Below are 20065 nucleotides of genomic sequence, written 5' to 3' on the forward strand. Positions count from 1 at the left end.
CTCCTCAGAGGAGGATTCAAAGACTAATGACCAGTCCTATTTCCCCCCTGAGGTCTATGCTCAAACTTGGCAGGGTTATATTACCCATGTCACGTATGTTGTCTTGCATTGCTTAGTTTTTACATCATATATGGATTGCCATCTGCTTACTTGCTTACTATATAAATCATATATTTGAATTATATCTTGACATCATGTTTACATACACATCATCTATCTGAATTATGGCATGGCAACCCATTTAATAAAGACAACATATAGTTATATCATCTCATCCTGTTTAGTGTTTACAGTCATCATATTTTGAATTATTTCATTCTATCCGTGAATTAGATCATGCTATCATGTTTCCATAGGCGACATGTATGTGAATTATGGCATGCCAACCTATTTAATAAACACATTATATAGTTATATCATGTCAGCCTATTTACATAGTCATCATATTTTGAACTATGTCTTTCCATCTTTTTTAGTTATCCATCATAATGTGAAATTGTGTCATGCTATCCAGTTTAGTTAGCCATCATATATGTGAAATTGTGTCATGCTATCCTGTTTGGCTAGGCAACATAAATGTGAATTATTTCATGCCCTCTTTTATTCCCCACTATCCATTGCACCTGTCTATCATACAATGTCTGTACTTTCAATTACTTTTCTTGTTTATCAACCATTTATATTGGAGAGGGTGATGTCATTATCTAAGGGAGTAACAACACAGTCTTCAGAAAAGATAGTGCTACCAGTTGATGCAGATAGAACCATGATTGTACTTACCCAAGAACTAGCCCCACCACACATAACCCAGACTCTCGCAGTACCCGGTTGGACAGGGAACCAGCTACACCCTTCTAACCCCAACCCCGGCAGATAGTAACCCAGTTCTAGTTGACACATCACTGTCTGCACCACAGAGCACCCAAACACGAGCAGTTAGTAAGGGAACTGCAGTGCCCAAAGCACAAGGACCACCACTCCGAATCCCAACTCAACGCTTAAAGGAGAAGAAGATTTGTTCTCAGGTCAGGTTCTGTAGCTATGGTTCATACTCATTTGCTCTTGCATCACTATATTTACTCCAACTATTTTCAAATTTGAAGGATGGAATTGAAACTCCAATGGCACAATATGTATGTTTTAAACCTATTTCTTTAACTGGTTTGCTATTGTAACTTGCTCTATCTTGATTGCGGTTTCAATTGAATAAACAATTCTGTTCTCATGTCATGCACATTACAAGTGTTGTTATTGCTCTATAGTTTCCCACACTTATATTCTGTCTATTCTGCTTTGTCTTGAACAAATATTATTTGAAATGTGTCTCTATCTTGATTTGGCAAGAAAAACTAGAATGATATAGACCATAAAGTGACCATGGTACATAGATATATGTTTGTTTCATGCTGTTATCCTGTCCACTTTACTACTGAACTGATTTACCAAAATGAGTATCATATACAACATGGTAAACCTGTGATGTATCTACTTTTTTCTCTTTTAGAATGCGGGCAAAATATTGAAGAACAGTACCCCGTTATGCAATGGTAAAGGAAGTAATGTAGATAACGTTCAAGATAGTGAGACATCCCTGTTGGTCTCCAAGAAAGCTGATAAAAACTATCTTGACGACAGTGAGAGAACCCAAAAGTCCTGTCTTGATGTTGTGTTCGAGTTACTGTCCACTACTGCTGGCACAAGCTCTTCGAACTCACTGCCTGAATCAGTTCATCTTCTTGAGTCTCAACTTCAAGTTGAAAGACATCGATCAGATGTGCTACGACAGGAAGCTGAAGGAATGAGGAAGTCCCTGCAGGATTCAGATGCATACTTTATGGTGCAACAGCAAGCGCTGGAGGATTTAAGCGCCAAACAAGGGAAAGTCAATAAGCTTGCTAAGCATCTTGCCAACATTATGGGTACCTAGGATATTGTTTCTTGAGATATTCTGAAGTGGTTTCAGTTCTGGACTTGTTTTGCTGCGGCATTTATTTGTGCTGGTCGCCAACTTTGACAACCTGTGTATATGATATGCTGCTTTGTTCCCTGTATTTGCACTGGTGGCAAACTTTGATGCCCAGTGGATGTAATATGTGTAATAGCTGTGATAGCCTAGCATAAGTTGCTTGCTTATTTATTTCCTTGTTGTCTTGTTTATTTGTTTGCTTGTAGTGAGTGCAGTTCTTTTTCCACAGTTTGCTAGTGGCTGCAATAACCTATTTTTTAAGACTAGGCCCCAATAACCATGGGCTACATATTTACTGTAGTGAAACTGGGGCTCCTACGGGCCGTAGAAACAATGGGCCTTCTATGGGCCGTAGAAACAATGGCCTTCTACGGGGCGTAGAAACAATGGGCCTTCTACGGGCTATAGACACAATGGGCCTTCTATGGGACATAGACACAATGGGCCTTCTACAGGTCGTATCATCAATGGGCCTTCTACGGGCCGTATGATCGATTGGCCAAACATTGGCCAATAATAGACCGCATTATGGCCGTAAACGGGCTAGAGTTGGAATCATCTGTTCATGGGCCGACCATAACGGGCCGTCGTTAATCGGCCATATTTGATGAGGCTATTAAAAGGGCCCAAATGTATTAACGGGCCACAAATGGGCCGACTGTAACTATAGGCCGAATTTGGCCCACAAGCAGAAAATTACAGTAACGGGCCGTAAGTAACCGAATGCTGGAAATGAGCCCAAGAATAAATGGGCCCTGAGAAGGCCGAAAGATAACGTGGGCTAGAAATGGCCCAATGGAATAATGGGCCATTAATGGGTATAAAGTAATACACTGTTCATTACGGGCCAGTTTCACCACAGGACGTTAATGGGCCAAGAGTTACAAAGGGCCTCATATTGGCCGAAAGATGTCATGGGCCATACATGGGACGGAAGTTAAAACGGGCTGGAATCATATTGGACAGCTGAGGGAGTCCTGGATTAGGGGGTATCCGGACAACCGGACTGTGTACAACGTCCGGACTATTGAAGCGTGAAGATACAAGACTCAAGACTTCGGCCCGTGCCTAGATGGGACTCTCCTTTGCGTGGAAGGCATGCTTGGCGATCTGGATATTATATTTCCTTCCTTGTAACCGACTCCATGTAAACCCTAGCCCTCTCCGGTGTCTATATAAACCGGAGAGGTTGATCCTTAGAAGGCCGATCACAATTACAATCATACCATCATAGGCTAGCTCTTAGGGTTTAGCCTCTATGATCTCGTGGTAGATCTACTCTTGTACTACCCATACCATCAATATTAATCAAGCAGGAAGTAGGGTTTTACCTCCATCGAGAGGGCCCGAACCTGGGTAAACATCTGTGTCCCTTGCTTCCTGTTACCATCAGCCTTGACGCACAGATCGGGACCCCCTACCCAAGATCCGCCGGTTTTGACACCGACATTGGTGCTTTCATTGAGAGTTCCTCTGTGTCCTCACTGTCGGGCTCGATGACTCCTTCGATCATCATCAATGACGCTGTCCAGGGCGAGACTTTCCTCCCCGGACAGATCTTTGTGTTCGGCGGCTTTGCACTGTGGGCCAATATGCTTGGCCACCTAGAGCAGATTGATAGCTATGCCCCCGGCCACCAGGTCAGGTTCGGGAACTTGAACTACACAACGGATATTCACGGGGACTTGATCTTCGACGGATTCGGGCCAGCGCCAGAAGCGCCGAACAGTCACGATGAGCACGGCTTAGCCCTGCTGTCAGACGTTGCACGGGATATCACCCCAGCAGAAGCCTCGGATCTAAATCTGGGGCAGGTTGCGTTGCCTAAGACGGAGGGCTGGACCCTGCCCCGCAGGCCATACCGTCGTTGGCGATGGAGCCGAACACAGGTCTCACTGAGGGAGTCCTGGATTAGGGGGTATCCGGACAGCCGGACTGTGTACAACGTCCGGACTATTGAAGCGTGAAGATACAAGACTCAAGACTTCGGCCCGTGTCCGGATGGGACTCTCTCCTTTGCGTGGAAGGCAAGCTTGGCGATCCGAATATTATATTTCCTTCCTTGTAACCGACTCCATGTAAACCCTAGCCCTCTCTGATGTCTATATAAACTGGAGAGGTTGGTCCTTAGAAGGCCGATCACAATTACAATCATACCATCATAGGCTCGCTCTTAGGGTTTAGCCTCTACGATCTCGTGGTAGATCTACTCTTGTACTACCCAAATCATCAATATTAATCAAGCAGGAAGTAGGGTTTTACCTCCATCGAGTGGGCCCGAACTTGGGTAAACATCTGTGTCCCTTGCTTCCTGTTACCATCAGCCTTGACACACAGATCGGGACCCCTTACCCGAGATCCGCCGGTTTTGACACCGACATTGTGCTTTCATGGAGAGTTCCTCTGTGACGTCGCCGGAAGGCTCGATGGCTCGTCTCATCGTGAAGGACGACATTACCTCGGAGGGAGCTCTGGCTGTAGGCCAGACGCTCCGACTTGGCGGCTTTATCATGGCCGCCCCATCGGCGGTAGCGCCGATGATAGCCTCTCGGGTCATCAATCATAACCTTCACGTCAGTTCAGAACTTGCCGAACAGATGGATCCAATGGAGCTCTCCTCCCTTAATGAACTCTTGGATCGCATCGCCGCTCTAGGAGTCGCTACGAACTGTGACCGGATTGGGCTTAAACCCGACCAAAGGGACATCAGGTCCCCGCCGGCCACCCATGAGGTATCGATAGTGGAGGAACCACGCGCGGATTGTCCCTCAACTTTGAGGACGAATAATGTTCGGATTGCCGAACTTCTTGAGCTGAAAACCTGCTCAAAGGGAAACATGACCCAGGCCCCGGACTTAGAATCGGGCACTGGGCCAAAGGAATTGGGCGGTATCCTGGATTCTGAGTTGTTAAGCTCGGAACCGCCCGTGCCCTTGGGCATTAGATCGGATCAAAATCCGGATTCTATTAACAACACCTATCTGGACTTAAACTGTCTCTCCCGCATCAGGCAAGAGCCCCAGGAAACGGTACACCATTACTGGGCCAGATTCCTCCTTGTGCTTAACAAGGTCAAGGACTGCCGCGAGGAGAACATGGTCTCACTCTTCTTCAAAAACTGCATGGACGGAGTGCTCCTCAATGCTATAAGCCGCCGCCACATAGTACGCTTCGCGGACTTGACAAACATAGTACGGAAGTACTGTGCGATGGAGAGCGCTTGGAAGACCCAGACAGAATTTTGGGATAGTACTGCTCTCACCAAGACCTTTGTCCGAACTAAACGGATGGACTCTCGTAAGTTGTCCGATCCAATCCCCAAGAAACCAAAGCCCACCCCAGGACGGGGATCCATATTGGAAGAATGGCTCGACAGGCCATGTAAGCTCCACAGTACTCCGGATACAATACCAACTCATAGCCTTAGGGCATGTTGGATACTTCGGCAGGTGGCAAAAAGTGGCGAGGATCTTCTTGCAAGCCATAAAGCGGAACAACATCCTGCCAGCGGACACAATACGGTACTAACAGTCTTTGAGACTTTTGCCTCGAACAACAGGCGCAAGCGAGCTCATCGCAGCTCTGCAGAAATTTGCCATGTGGCAAAGATAAACCCCTGGAACGACACTACTATAACTTTCAATGCCAGTGATGAACCTCGATTCCAGACTGTCCGAGCACTGGCCGCTCTGGTCCTTAGCCCAATCGTGGACGACTTTCGGCTCACCAAAGTACTCATGGAAGGCAGTGCGGGTTAAACTTGATCTATGATGAAACGCTCAGCAAAATGGAAATTGATAAAGGCCACATTGAGTAAAGCGGCACCACCTTCAGGGGAATCATCCCTACTCAAGAAGCGAGGTGCACAGGAAAAATCACACTCGATGTGGTATTCGGCACCCCGGAGAATTACAGGTCCGAAGAAATCACATTCCAAGTGGCTCCCTTTAGCAGCGGATACCACGCCCTTCTAGGGCGGTACGCGTTTAGAAGCTTTCAAGTTGTACCCCATTACGGGTACATGAAGCTTAAAATGCCCGGACCCAACAGAATCATCACTCTAGCCAGTGATCCGGACGTCGCACTTCGTGCCGAAAATAAAACCGCAACACTAGCCCTGGAAGCATTATCGGAAGCCCTCGCAGCCGAAGAGTTAACAACAATGCGGGCCACCATGGACAGGGATGATGTGATACTCGACAAACGACCCAAGTCCACCTCATTTAAACCTGCAGACGAGATAGTAAAATTCCAAGTCCACCCAACGGACCCCACGAAGACAACATCCATTGGGACACAGTTGAGCCCCGTGATGGACGCCGCACTGCGAGATTTCTTACGCGAGAATTGGGACATTTTCGCCTGGCACCCTTCGGACATGCCAGGCATCCCACGCCAGCTGGATGAACACAACCTCAATATACTAAAGGGATACAAACCGGTCAAACAGACCCTAAGGCGATTTTTAGAACCCAAACGTCAAGCCATGGGGGAAGAGCTAGCCAAGCTGCTTGAGGCCGGATTCATCAGAGATATTAAACATCCGGATTGGCTGGCAAATTTGGTAGTGGTACCAAAAAGGACAAATCTTGGCGCTTATGCGTCAACTTCAAAGACCTCAACAAGGCTTGCCCCAAGGATCCCTTTCCCCTCCCTTACATCGATCGAATCATCGATGCCACAGCTGGACACGACTCGCTGTTTTTTCTCGATGCATACTCCGGATACCATCAAATAGAGATGACAGAGTCCGACCAAGCTGCAACAGCTTTTATAATGCCATATGGCCATTTTTTCTTCAACACTATGCCTTTCGGGCTCAAGAACGCCGGCGCAACCTATCAAGGCATGATTCAAACATGCTTCGAAAAACAAATCGGCCAAACAGTGGAAGCATATGTGGACGACGTAGTCATAAAAACTAGACACGTCGAAACCCTAATAGATGACTTGAGGCTTACATTCGATAACCTCCGGACATACGACATCAAGTTGAATCCGAAAAAATGTGTTTTCGGTTTCCCCTCGGGGAAGCTGGTGGGCTTCATTGTTTCCAATAGAGGAATCGAAGCGAATCCAGCAAAAATCTGAGCTCTATCACAGTTAGCTATACCAACAGACCTCAAGCACATCCAGAAGCTAGCTGGATGCGTGGCCGCTTTGAGCCGCTTTATATCCAGGTTAGGAGAAAAGGCATTGCCTCTTTACCGCCTCCTTCGGTGCACCGAACACTTCGTATGGACGGATGCAGCCGTGGCCAGACTCGATGAGATAAAGACCTTATTGGCTAGTAATCCAGTCCTAACAGTGCCAAACATCGGCGAACCTATGCTATTATACATAGCTGCAACACATCAAGTGGTAAGCAAAGTGCTCGTCGTCGAACGAGAGGTGAACGGATACAAATTCCCTCTTCAAAAGCCAGTTTATTACATATCCACGGTCCTCACCCCATGCAAATCCCGATACCCGCACTATCAAAAAATAGCATACGCGGTCTTCATGGCATCCCGGAAGCTAAGACACTACTTTCAAGAGTGTTCGATTACCGTCGCCTCCGAAGTTCCACTCAATGACATAATCAATAACCGCGACGCTACGGGCCGGATTTCTAAGTGGGCTATCGAGCTCCTCCCGTTCGACATAATATACAAACCAAGGCGAGCCATTAAGTCACAAGTACTGGCTGACTTTGTCGCCGAATGGACAGAAGCCAAACTCCCTAAAGAGTACGGCGCGTACTGCAACTGGATCATGCACTTTTACGGCTCCAAAATGCTGGCCGGACTGGGAGTAGGGGTAGTCCTGACATCTCCCACCAGGGACACAGTCTAGTACGTCCTACAAATATTATACACATACTCCAACAATGCAGCCGAATATGAGGCTCGGTTGCATGGTCTTCGGATGGCAGTCTCTATGGGCATTCAATGCCTGGAAGTGCGCGGGGATTCGAACCTCGCAATATAACAAATAAACAGAGACTTTGATGCCAAGAATCTGAAAATGGCGGCCTATCGTAATGCCGTCCTCAAAATGTCAGCTCGGTTCAAGGGGCTCGAGTTCCACCATGTAGCTCGAGAAAACAATCAAGCGGCGGATGTCCTCGCCCGCATATGCACCAAACGCGACCCTGTCCCACCTAATATATTCTTGGAAAGGCTGTTCAAGCCATCCGTAATATGGGAAGGGGAGTCCGGCAATACCAGCACAGATCCGAATACACCCCCAGACTCTGAACCATCAGACACAATCGGAGGCTCCGCCACCGAAATAAGATCTTCGGCCCACGAAAGGCAGGAGCTCCCCGAAGACCAAAATGAAGCACGCTGCATAGTCCGGCGTTCTAAAGCTTACAAAGTCCACGAAGGGGAACTCTACAAGAAAAGCACGACCGGAGTGCTCCAAAGGTGCATCTCCGAAGAGGAAGGGCGGCAACTCCTGGCTGAAATCCATGCCGGACTAGGCGGACACCACGCCGCAGCTCGAGCGCTAGTCAGAAAATCCTTCCGTACAGGCTTCTATTGATAGACGGCCCGAGCAGACGCACATGACCTTGTCCAACATTGCATCGGCGGCCAGCTCTTCGCCAATCAGAGTCATATGCCCCCTACCGCTCTCGAAACAATCCCCATAACTTGTCCCTTCACGGTCTGGGGACTGGATATGGTCGGACCTCTTAAAGGGGGAAGCCATAAGAAAAAAATTCTTATTGGTCATGGTGGACAAATTCACCAAATGGATCGAAGCCAAACCAGTTAAAACGGCCGAATCCGGACCAGTAATAGACTTCATATCCGGGGTCGTACACCAGTACGGTGTCCCCCATAGCATCATCACTGATAATGGCTCAAATTTCACATCCGATGAAGTGAAAACTTGGTGCGGCAAAATGGGCATTAGACTCGACTATGCTTCCGTCTACCACCCCCAAACAAACGGCCAGGTTGAATGGGCAAATGGCCTCATCATGAGCGGCATAAAACCCAGACTAGTCCGATCTTTAACAAAATCGGATACACACTTGCTAGAGGAGCTCGAATCCGTACTCTGGGGGCTGCGGACCACACTGTAAGGGCATATTGATCCCCAAGATGTTTTGGTGATTGATGACAATGCTTGTGCGGACTAATAGTGTGCGTTAAGTTCTTTCAGAGATTCATCCTTTGGCATGAGACGATTATCTCCCCTCGGTGTTTTATTCAAGACGGTATAGCTCCTTCGTTTCGTTATTGGTGGACTAGTTTCGTAGGAGTCACCGTACTATCAAGAGGGGATCCGCTTTAGTAAGACTAGGGTGGAATCAACACGTACACATCCATATCACACCCGTCGTTTTCTTTCCGCTTCATTGGAGCTGCCTTTTTCCCCTAAGTATGCTTTGTTCTGCCCCAGCGGTAGTACCGCGATCCACAATGGTAGTACCGCCGAAGCACCCCAGCGGTAGTACCGCTCCCAGAGCGGTAGTACCGCTCCAAGCGGTAGTACCGCTCTCCAAGTGGTAGTACCGCTTGGGGTCTTCGGCCGTAGTACCGCAGTGCTTCCGGGCTACTGCCGCCTCGATTCGAGAACGAAGTTTTTCGTGTCGGGTTTTGCGGTACTAAGGGCGGTAGTAGTGGCGGTAGTACCGCTCCAAGCGGTAGTACCGTGCCTACCCCCATGGTAGTACCGCCCTGGGGTCAGGGCCCTGTCAGCGCGGCAGTACCGCTAGGTATGAGCGGTAGTACCGCCCTGAGCGGTAGTACCGCCTTTCCCTAGCGGTAGTATCGCTCTGTGTGGGGCTGCTCAGTGGAATAACGGTTGGATTGATTCCCCCACTATATAAAGGGGTCTTCTTCCCCAAAATTGACCTACCTCTTTCCCCCAAAGCTCCATTGTTGCTCCAAGCTCCATTTTCGCCCCATCTCTCTCCCTAGCCAATCAAACTTGTTGATTTGCTCGGGATTGGTTGAGAAGGCCCAGATCTACACTTCCACCAAGAGAAATTTGATTCCCCCCACTTATCCCTAGCGGATCTTGTTACTCTTCGGTGTTGAGCACCCTAGACGGTTGCGGTCACCTCGAAGCCATACTCCATTGTGGTGAAGCTTTGTGGTGTTGTTGGGAGCCTCCAAGTGTTGTGGAGACAGCCCCAATCTTGTTTGTAAAGGTCCAGTTGCCGCCTTCAAGGGCACCAATAGTGGAATCACGGCATCTCGCATTGTGTGAGGGCGTGAGGAGATTACGGTGGCCCTAGTGGCTTCTTGGGGAGCATTGTGCCTCCACACCGCTCTAAAGGAGATGTACTTCCCCTTAAAAGGAAGGAACTTCGGTAACACATCCTCGTCTCCATCGGCTCCACTCTTGGTTATCTTGTGCCTTTACTTTTGCAAGCTTACTTGAGTTGTATCTATTGCTTGCTAGTGTGCTAATTGTCTTTGCATCATATAGGTTGTCCACATAGTTGCACATGTAGACAACCTATTTCATTGCAAGGTTTAAATTGTTAAACAAAAGTCTAAAATTTATTAGTTGCCTATTCACCCCCCCTCTAGTCAACCATATCGATCCTTTCAATTGGTATCAGAGCCTCGTCTGTTTAGTAAGGACTTTGTCGTCCGAAGAGTATGGTTGACACCCCCGACGGTGCGGAGGAGCACTCCGGTGTGAATCCCATCTCGTCTTCGGCCGAAGGGGGAACCTCGGTCTCACGTGAGGAATTCAATGTGGCTTTAGACACATTGAAAACCTCCATGACGGCCGAGGTTAAAAGCATGTTTTCTGAATTCCTAGATGGACTTAAACTATCTACCTCGCCGATGAAAGTGGGTGATCCCACTAACAAGATGACGGATGCTACCTCCGACATGGGGGAAGCTAACAGTGAAAAGAGTCCGTCTACTAGTGGTAGAAGTGGCACCGACATCTTTGCCAATGTGGAACCCCCAGTGTATAGAGGACCGATCCCCTCTACTCATTTGAATCATGCCGGTCCTCCTCCTAAATATGTGAAAAATGAAGATTTTGACTCTTGGGTTTATCGCTTCAAGTGTCGTTTAAAACATGTGAACACTAACCTTTGGAGAATCATTGAAGAAGGTTTCTATCCTCATGATCCAAGCAACTTCACCCCTCAAGAAGAAGTGGACAATCAATTCAATGAGAGTTCTCTCTTCATCATCCAAGATGCAATCCTTCCCGAAGATCTCCCTCATCTCCGACCTCATGTCATGGATAACGAAGCATGGAAATGTGTTGAGTCTCTCTATCGAGGAAGTGCTAGCATTCAACGCTCCAACTATGAAGTGGTGCAAGATGAAGCCGATGAGTTTGCAATGAAAGAGGATGAAGAACCTCGTGAGATCTTTCGAAGAGTGACCAAACTCGCGGTCGCACTCCGAGATCATGGGAGCAAGGACACGGATGACAATTGGATCAAGCGCAAGTTCCTCAAGGCCATGATGCCCTACAACAAGGCCATGTCCTCCGTCATTCGCCAAAGACTGGACTTCCACTCCATAACCTCAGGTGAAGTGTTGGATGAGTTTGTTGCAATGAGCATCTTGGACAAGACCGCCGACAATGCGGTGCTCCGTTCTCAAAGGGCAAAGAAGCCCAATCTTGCCTTGAAGGCCAAGGTTATTGTGGAAGAAGAAGAAGAAGAGGAAGATGAGGAGAGCAACCCCGAGGACATGAAGTATGATTATCATGAGCACATGGCCCTTGCCTCAAGACAATTTTGGAGTAAGAAGAATACAAGACCCAAGTTCAACAAGAACAACTCAAGTGGCCTCAAGGGAAAGCAACGAATTAGAACTTGTTTCAACTGTGGCAATGTGAGCCATTTCGTTGCGGATTGTCCTTATGAGAAGCGGGAAGACAATGGTGGCAAGTTCATCTGAAAAGACAAAGCCAAGTCCTTACCCAACAAGAACAACTTCACCAAGAAGACTCCTACTCGCGGGTTGGTGGTTCAAGAAGAATACCATGAGGATGACGATGATGATGAAGATGGTGAAACAATGGCCATGGCATCCGTTGCCATTTTCACAACTCCCCGGGTGTCTCTCTTCGATGCACCTAACGAGAACATCACCGCCAAGTGCCTCATGGCTAAGGCCACCAACAAGGTAACCCCCAATATCAAAACCACCATTATTCCTAATCCTCCTTCAACGGATGACTTTGATAATGGTAAGAGGTCTAATGAGGAGGTTAATGAATTTGAGTCCTTCATGAGTAAGCTCAAGGGCAAATCCAAGAAGCACTTCGTTGCTCTCTTGGAACAACTTGGTGAAGCCAATGACATGATAGAGGCTCACGAAGAAACCATCTCTAAGATGGAAGGTCATAGTCGTGATTATGCCGATGAGATATCGGATCTATCTAATGATCTTGAGAAAGAGCGTGGGCATCGTTTGGCTCTTGAGGAGTCACACAATGATGACCATGCCAAATTAAAGAAAGATCTTGATCATGCTCTTGTTGTGTCTCCTGTTCTAACTTCCGAGAAGACTAAACTTGGGTTTGATCATGCTAGACTCAAGGAGGAGTTTGATGTACTTGACAAGGCTCATAAGGTCTTGAAAGGTGCTCATGCAAACCTCAAGGAGTCTCATGCTCAACTCCAAGTTAAGCTTACCAAGGAAAAGGCCACATTTCCTCACATGGTCTTAATTGATAATGCAAATGCTACTAACCCATGTTGTGAGCATGTGCATCTTGTGGAGGAGAATGCCAAGTTGAAGGAACAACTCGAGAAAGGTCTTGTGTCATGCATACAAGGCGAGAAGAACCTAAATGACCTTTTGAGCAATCCAAAGGAAGTTGTGGGCAAGGAGGGAGTTGGGTTCACGCCCAAGTCCAAGAACAAGAAGAAGAACAAGGATAAGAATAACAAGACCAATCGACCTCCCCCGCTCAAGCAAACCTTTGTGAAGGAAGGAGAGGGTGCTCCTAAGGAGAAGAATAACAATGTGAAGAGTGGTGATGCCAAAGAGCGCAAGGCCATCTCTCCCAACAAAGCCGGCGACTTTAACCCCTCTTATGTGTTGTGCTGTGCTAGTGATGGGCATGTTTATGCTAAATTTGTTGGTTCTTCTTATGAGTACATTGAATGGTCTATTTGGGTTCCTAAGACCCTTGTTACTAACATCAAAGGCCCCATTACTCAATGGGTACCTAAAACCAAGCATTGATATCTTGTAGGTGTTTGCTTCCGGTGGGGGATCATGGTTGCTCGATAGTGGATCAACAAATCATATGACCGGGAGCAAGGACTTGGTGGTGGACGTGCACAAGATCCCATCTATGCCCACCAATGTCGAATGGGGTGATGCCTGACATTCTAAGGTAATGGGTCTTGGCAAGGTTGTCATTTCTCATGATCTAACGATCGAGAAAGTCATGCTTGTTGAGTCCCTTGCGTTCAATTTACCTTCCGTTCGTCAACTCGCACTCATGGGCTTTTCTACCTTCTTTTATATTGATACCGTGGCCCTCTTGTGGAGCAAGACTCTTAAAGTAGCCTTTGTTGGGCATGTCGAGAACGGTCTCTATGTGATTAACTTTTCGGAGCAACCCACTAAGACCGCGACATGCCTAATGGCTAAAGTTGATGTGGGATGGCTTTGGCATCATCGTTTAGCCCACTTCAATATGAGATCTTTGAAAAGTCTTCTCAAGGGGGACCATGTTCATGAACGAACGAATGTTAGTTTTGTCAAAGATCATGTTTGCAGTGCTTGTATCGAAGGAAAGCTTCATGAGATGGCTCACCCTCCCACAACTATCATCTACTCGAAGAGACCCTTGGAGCTCCTACACATGGACCTCTTCGGGCCTCCATCCTTTGATAGTCTTGGGGGTAGAAAGTATTGCTTGGTGATTGTGGATGATTATTCAAGATACACTTGGGTATACTTCTTCAAGAGGAAGAGTGAGACTCAACAAACCGTCATCGAATTTGCAAATGAAGCTCAATGTCAACATAATGCAAAGATCCTGACAATAAGAAGTGACAACGGCACCGAGTTCAATAACTACACCTTGGATGAGTTTCTTAGTGATGAAGGGATCAAGCATCAATATTCTGCACCATGTACCCCTCAACAAAATGGTGTTGCGGAGAGGAAGAACCGGACGTTGATGGATGCTGCAAGGACCATGATGGTGGAGTTCAAGTCTCCATACAACTTTTGGGCCGAAGCCATCAATACTGCATGTCATGCATCCAATCGGCTCTATCTCCGCAAAGTCTTGAACAAGACTCCGTATGAGATACTCACCGGGAACAAGCCCAATCTCAAGTACTTCCGGGTGTTCGGGTGTAAGTGTTTCATTCTCAAGAAAGGTGTTCGTTTGTCTAAATTCGAGGCTAGAGCTCATGAGGGCATATTTGTTGGTTATTCTACAAACTCTCATGCTTACCGTGTTCTCAACAAGTCCAACGGACTCATTGAGGAGACGTGTAACGTAGAGTTTGACAAAAATAACGGCTCCTAAGTGGAGCAAAGTGGTACTTGTGATGTAGGTGATGAAATTCCTCCCCAAGCCATAAGAAGAATGGGTATTGGTCATATCCTACCCATTGAGGAACCCCTTGTGGCCGAAGGAGAAGGACAATGCTCCACTTCAGTGGAGCCTTCACCTACTCAAGACCCACACCCTTCCGAAGAATAAAGTGAAGGCCCTCAACCTCGGGAACAAGACCAAGGGCAAGATCAATCTCAAGATGGTGGTGAACCTCCACATGATGCCCAAGGTCAAGTTCTCCCCCTCGAGAAAGTTCAAGATCATGATCAAGCTCAAGATCAAGAACAAGCTCATGACGACGCTCAAGATGATCAAGTGAACCCTCCTCCTTCGACATCCGAGGAGGAATTGGAGCATCGTGCCGCGAAGATTGCTTCCAAACTCACCACCAAAGGTCATCTCATGGAGAATGTGGTTGGAAGCCTAAGAAAGGGGGTAAGCACTCATAGACAATTAGCAAACTATTGTTAACATCACGCGTTTGTCTCTTGTGTTGAACCCCATAAGGTCTATGAGGCGCTCGAAGACTCGGATTGGCTCAATGCCATGCATGAAGAACTCAACAACTTTGAGTACAACAAGGTGTGGAGGTTGGTGCCAAGGCCTTCCGGGAACCATAACATCATTGGAACCAAGTGGATCTTCAAGAACAAGCAAGATGCTCATGGGAACATCATTCGCAACAAGGCAAGATTGGTAGCACAAGGCTACTCCCAAGTCGAGGGTATCGACTACGGTGAAACCTTTGCTCCCGTTGCTCGCCTTGAATCCATTCGTTTGTTCATTGCTTATGCTTCCCATCACAACTTTAAGTTGCAACAAATGGATGTGAAAAGTGCTTTTCTTAATGGTCCTATTAATGAGTTGGTATATGTCAAGCAACCCCCCCGGGTTCGAGGATCCCTTCTTTCTGCATCATGTATATCAACTCAATAAGGCACTCTATGGCCTTAAACAAGCCCCACGTGCGTGGTATGACCACCTTACCGAGTTGTTACAAGATCATGGATTTGAAGTAGGGCTAATCGATCCCACTCTTTTTACTAAGAAGGTCAAAGGGGAGTTGTTTGTATGCCAACTATATGTTGATGACATTATCCTTGGTTCCCCTAACAAAGCTTTCAATGAAGAATTTGCCGCTCTCATGACCTCTAAGTTCAAGATGTCTTCAATGGGAGAGTTGAAGTTCTTCCTTGGTTTTGATATCAAACAAAGAGGAGAAGGTACCTTCATCAACCAAGCCAAATACACTCAAGACATGCTCAAGAGATTCAAGCTAAGTGATGTCAAGCCGGCCTCTACTCCAATGCCCACCAAGTGCCAACTTGACATTGATCCCAATGGTAAAGCGGTGGATCAAAAGGTATATCGCTCCATGATTGGCTCCTTGCTTTACCTTTGTGCATCTAGACCGGATATCATGTTGAGTGTGGGGATGTGTGCACAGTTTCAAGCCGCACCGAAGGAAAGTCACTATGTGGCGGTCAAGCGAATCTTTCGATATTTGGCTCATACCCCAAACTTTGTCTTATGGTACCCAAGAGGGGCAAACTTCAAGCTTGAAGGATTTATGGATTCCGATTGGGCGGGAGACAAAGTGGATAGGAAGTCCACTTCCGGAGGGTGCCAGTTTCTTGGGTGCTCTTTGGTGAGTTGGTCTTCCAAAAAGCAAAGTTGTGTATCTCTCTTGTCCACCAAAGCTGAATATGTGGCGGCCGGAGTTGTTGTGCACAACTTTTATGGATGAGGCAAACTTTAAAGGAATACGATGTCATTTGTGACAAAGTGCCTCTTTGGTGTGAAAACGAAAGTGCCATCAAGATTTCTCTCAACCCGGTGCAACACTTCAAGACAAAGCATATTGAGATTCGGTATCATTTCATCCGGGATCACATTAGGCGAGGGGAGATCGAGCTCAAATATGTCAACACTCATGATAACCTTGCAGATATTTTCACGAAACCCTTGGATGAAGCAAGATTTCGCGAGTTAAGGAATGAGCTAAATATCATTGATTCGAGCAATGTGACTTGAACCCTTGCACACCCCACCTCACTCAACTTGTTGTCTAGCTTAGATGTAGGCATGGACATAGGGGGAGTGTTGTTCTCTCAATGAACTCTCCCTCCCCCCATTATGCATAAATCGATCAACTCTTTCACATTAGCCATTTTTTATGGTACTTGTGCTTCAAAGACGACTTCTGGTCATGGGCCCAAGGATAATTCTTCACGGTGCCATACCAATTGACTCAAACATAGGTGGCTCCGGCCACCGCCCTCTCCTGAGAGAGGCCAGAGCTCGCTCTGTTTCGTGTGGTTGTTTTTGTTTGAGTGGTTTCTGGTCCGTTGTTTGTGTGTGTGTTGCCTTGTTGGTCTTCTCCTTCTCTTGGGCTTGCTTTCATTTTTTTTGGAGCATTAGCCGTTGGTTTAGAAGCCGTGTGATTGCTGAAGCGGTACTACCGCTGGTGGCGAGCGGTACTACTGCTCCTAGCGGTACTACCACCCTCCAGCATGGTACTACCGCTGTGAGGCGCGGGCAGGGGGTTATATCGGGGGCAGGGGAGTTTCTTCTCCCCCATACCCATTCGCTTTCCCCCTTGCTCTGTTCCTCTCTCTTCAGCAACCGGCACCGCGGGAGGGCTCCGGCGGATCTCCCTCTCCGGGGCGCTCCTCTCCATTTCCTTCGGTGGAGTCGATCCCCACCTTGTCCTCTTGCCATGGATGCTGGTATTGCCCCCGTTCCCTGTTTCCTTTTGTCTAGATTTCCAATCTAGCTTCTTAGGGGCAATAGGAGTTGCATCTCTAGATTTTTGGCCAGATCTAGGCTTGAGTAGGATGGATAATGCTTCTAGACAGTTTGGATTAGTGTTTGGTTGGAGTATTTTTGAGTTTGGTAGGACGGTAGTACCGGATCTGACCACGGAAGTAGGAAACTGCTATTTCCCCGCCTCGAGCGGTACTACCGCTCTCTCGAGAGCGGTACTACCGCTTGGAGCGGTACTACCGCTGAAGGGTCACGGTACTACCGCCCCTCTACCAGTTTCCGTCATACTCCTACCTCTCAGTGATCCTTTTGCTCGTGTTTTGTGGCTTACGCTCGTTCTTCCTGGTTGTTTGTGTTTTTTGTGTGTGTGGTTCCAGGTGATGAGGTTCCTGAGCATCAGGCTCGTCGTGTCAACCCCGGTCGTGCCTCGTCCAAGCGCTACCGCACCACTGAGCCCGCCGGAGGATCTTCTAGTGATCCACCTCCACTTCAACTCCAGAAGAAGCCTGGGGTCAAGCAAAAGCCAGGCAAAACCATGCCAGAAATGCCGCCCAAGGAGTTCTGGGCAAGGCGTCGCCGCAACCCGTATGAGGCAGACCAAGATCCCACTTTGGTCAACCGTCCGTTCTGGAATAGGTTCCAGTTTGCCATCTACTTTGATGTTCTCAAAGCCAAGAAGAACCTCTATGTCAACGTGCACTCCATCGACACCGACCATATGGAGAAAGATCCTGAATACTTTGGTGAAGCTCTTCAGATGTGCACTCAACTGAACATTCTTGGGATCATGCAATTCAACAAGGATTATGATGCTGATATTGTGGCCCAATTCTATGCCACGGTTCACCTTGGGACTGATGAGGACATGACACTAACTTGGATGACTAATGACAAGTTGCTTTCCATCAAGTGGAAAGCTTTCATGGATCTGATTGGGGTGCAAGATCTTGGTCTTGAGTCTTCTGTCAGCTTTCGCCCCCACCACCGCACCAACGCCCTCACAAGCAAGCTCTGTGGCCCTACTGCACTCTGAGGATCAATCCTGAGACGAAGAAGGAAACCTATGAGCTGCCTGCCTATCTGGATATCCTTCACCGTATCTTCAGAGACACTCTTTTCCCTCGTATCGGGAATCTGGACCAGGTTCACTCTTATCTCGTGGACATGCTTCTCTTCTGTCAGCGTGAGAAGGGACAGAACACCGGAGAGCCCCTGGATATCTCTCATGTGATGTGGTCTGAGCTGTTATCTGCTATCTCTGAGCGCAAGTGCCCGATCTATGGTCCGTTCATCATGCTACTAATTGAGAAGGCCTGGGATCATGTCTTTCCCCAGGTGTTGCTGGAGACTGGAGACTTGGTCTCTCACGACATCAAGCGTCTGAGGAAGAAGGATACCTGGGGCACTCAGGCCCCTAGGACTGGAGTTCCGTCATCTGATACTACCATGGAGTCGGAGGATGAGACTGGGGCTGAGGCTGAGGATGATGATGATGACTACGTGCCCTCTGAGGCAGAGCCCTCGTGGGCAAAGAAGCTCAAGCTCAAGATGAAGAAGCTATTCTGCATGGAGTCTCACGGTCAGTACATGACTCATGTGGCTGAGAAGAAGGCTCGAGGTCGCCACAAGGAGCTCACGCGATAGATGGGTGCTACTGTGATCAGTGGATCTGAGGATCAGCTTACTGAGGAGGAGGAGTGGATTCAGCAGCACTGCCCGTGGACCGATTCTGATGCCGAGCACTTCTAGACCGACGACGGTGGCGCAGATGATCCCACTGAGCTCTGATGTGTGTGTCCCTCGTTTTCTCTCACCTGGAGCCGTAGCAACACTCCCTCTCCTTTTTGGTGTCTCGATGCCAAAGGGGGAGAGAGTTTTGGGATTTGTGCTTTGTGTCTTCCGTCTTCTGTGTTTGTGTTTTCCTCGCTTCTGCTTTGTTTGGTTTGTGTCAGTGAGACCTAAGCTCGAGTCATATGGTGTGAGACATATGCTACCTTATCTCTCCAGTATCATTATCTATGTCACTATCTAGCTTATGAGTTGCAATGCTTATCCTGTTAAGTTAACTTATGAGTTGCATGCTTATCCTGTTAAGTTATCTTTGCTACTCTCTTTTACCCCACTTAGGTGGTTGGTCTCTAAAATGTAGGGGGAGTGTTGATCCTAGTATGTGTGATGTGCAGTCCAAAGCACTTATCTAGAGAGCACACATCTAGGGGGAGCACATCTACATTTTAGGACGTTGGGGTTTTTGTGCTTGTTCTATATCTCTTATATTGTGCAAATCCCGTATTGTCATCAATCCACCAAAAAGGGGGAGATTGTAAGGGCATATTTATCCCCAAGATGTTTTGGTGATTGATGACAATGCTTGTGCGGACTAATCGTGTGCGTTAAGTTCTTTCAGAGATTCATCCTTTGGGACGAGACGATTATCTCCCCTCGGTGTTTTATTCAAGACGGTGTAGCTCCTTCGTTTCGTTGTTGGTGGACTAGTTTCGTAGGAGTCACCGTACTATCAAGAGGGGATCCGCTTTGGTAAAACTAGGGTGGAATCAACACGTACACATCCATATCACACCCATCGTTTTCTTGCCGCTTCATTGGAGCTGCCTTTTTCCCCTAAGTATGCTTTATTCTACCCCAGCGGTAGTACCGCGATCCACAGCGGTAGTACCGCCAAAGGACCCCAGCGGTAGTACCGCTCCCAGAGCGGTAGTACCGCTCCAAGCGGTAGTACCGCTCTCCGAACGGTAGTACCGCTTGGGGTCTTCGGCCGTAGTACCGCAGTGCTTCCGGGCTACTGCCGCCTCGATTCGA

Source organism: Triticum aestivum, chromosome 4B, assembly GCF_018294505.1.
Source record: "Triticum aestivum cultivar Chinese Spring chromosome 4B, IWGSC CS RefSeq v2.1, whole genome shotgun sequence".
NCBI classification, from domain to species: domain Eukaryota; kingdom Viridiplantae; phylum Streptophyta; class Magnoliopsida; order Poales; family Poaceae; genus Triticum; species Triticum aestivum.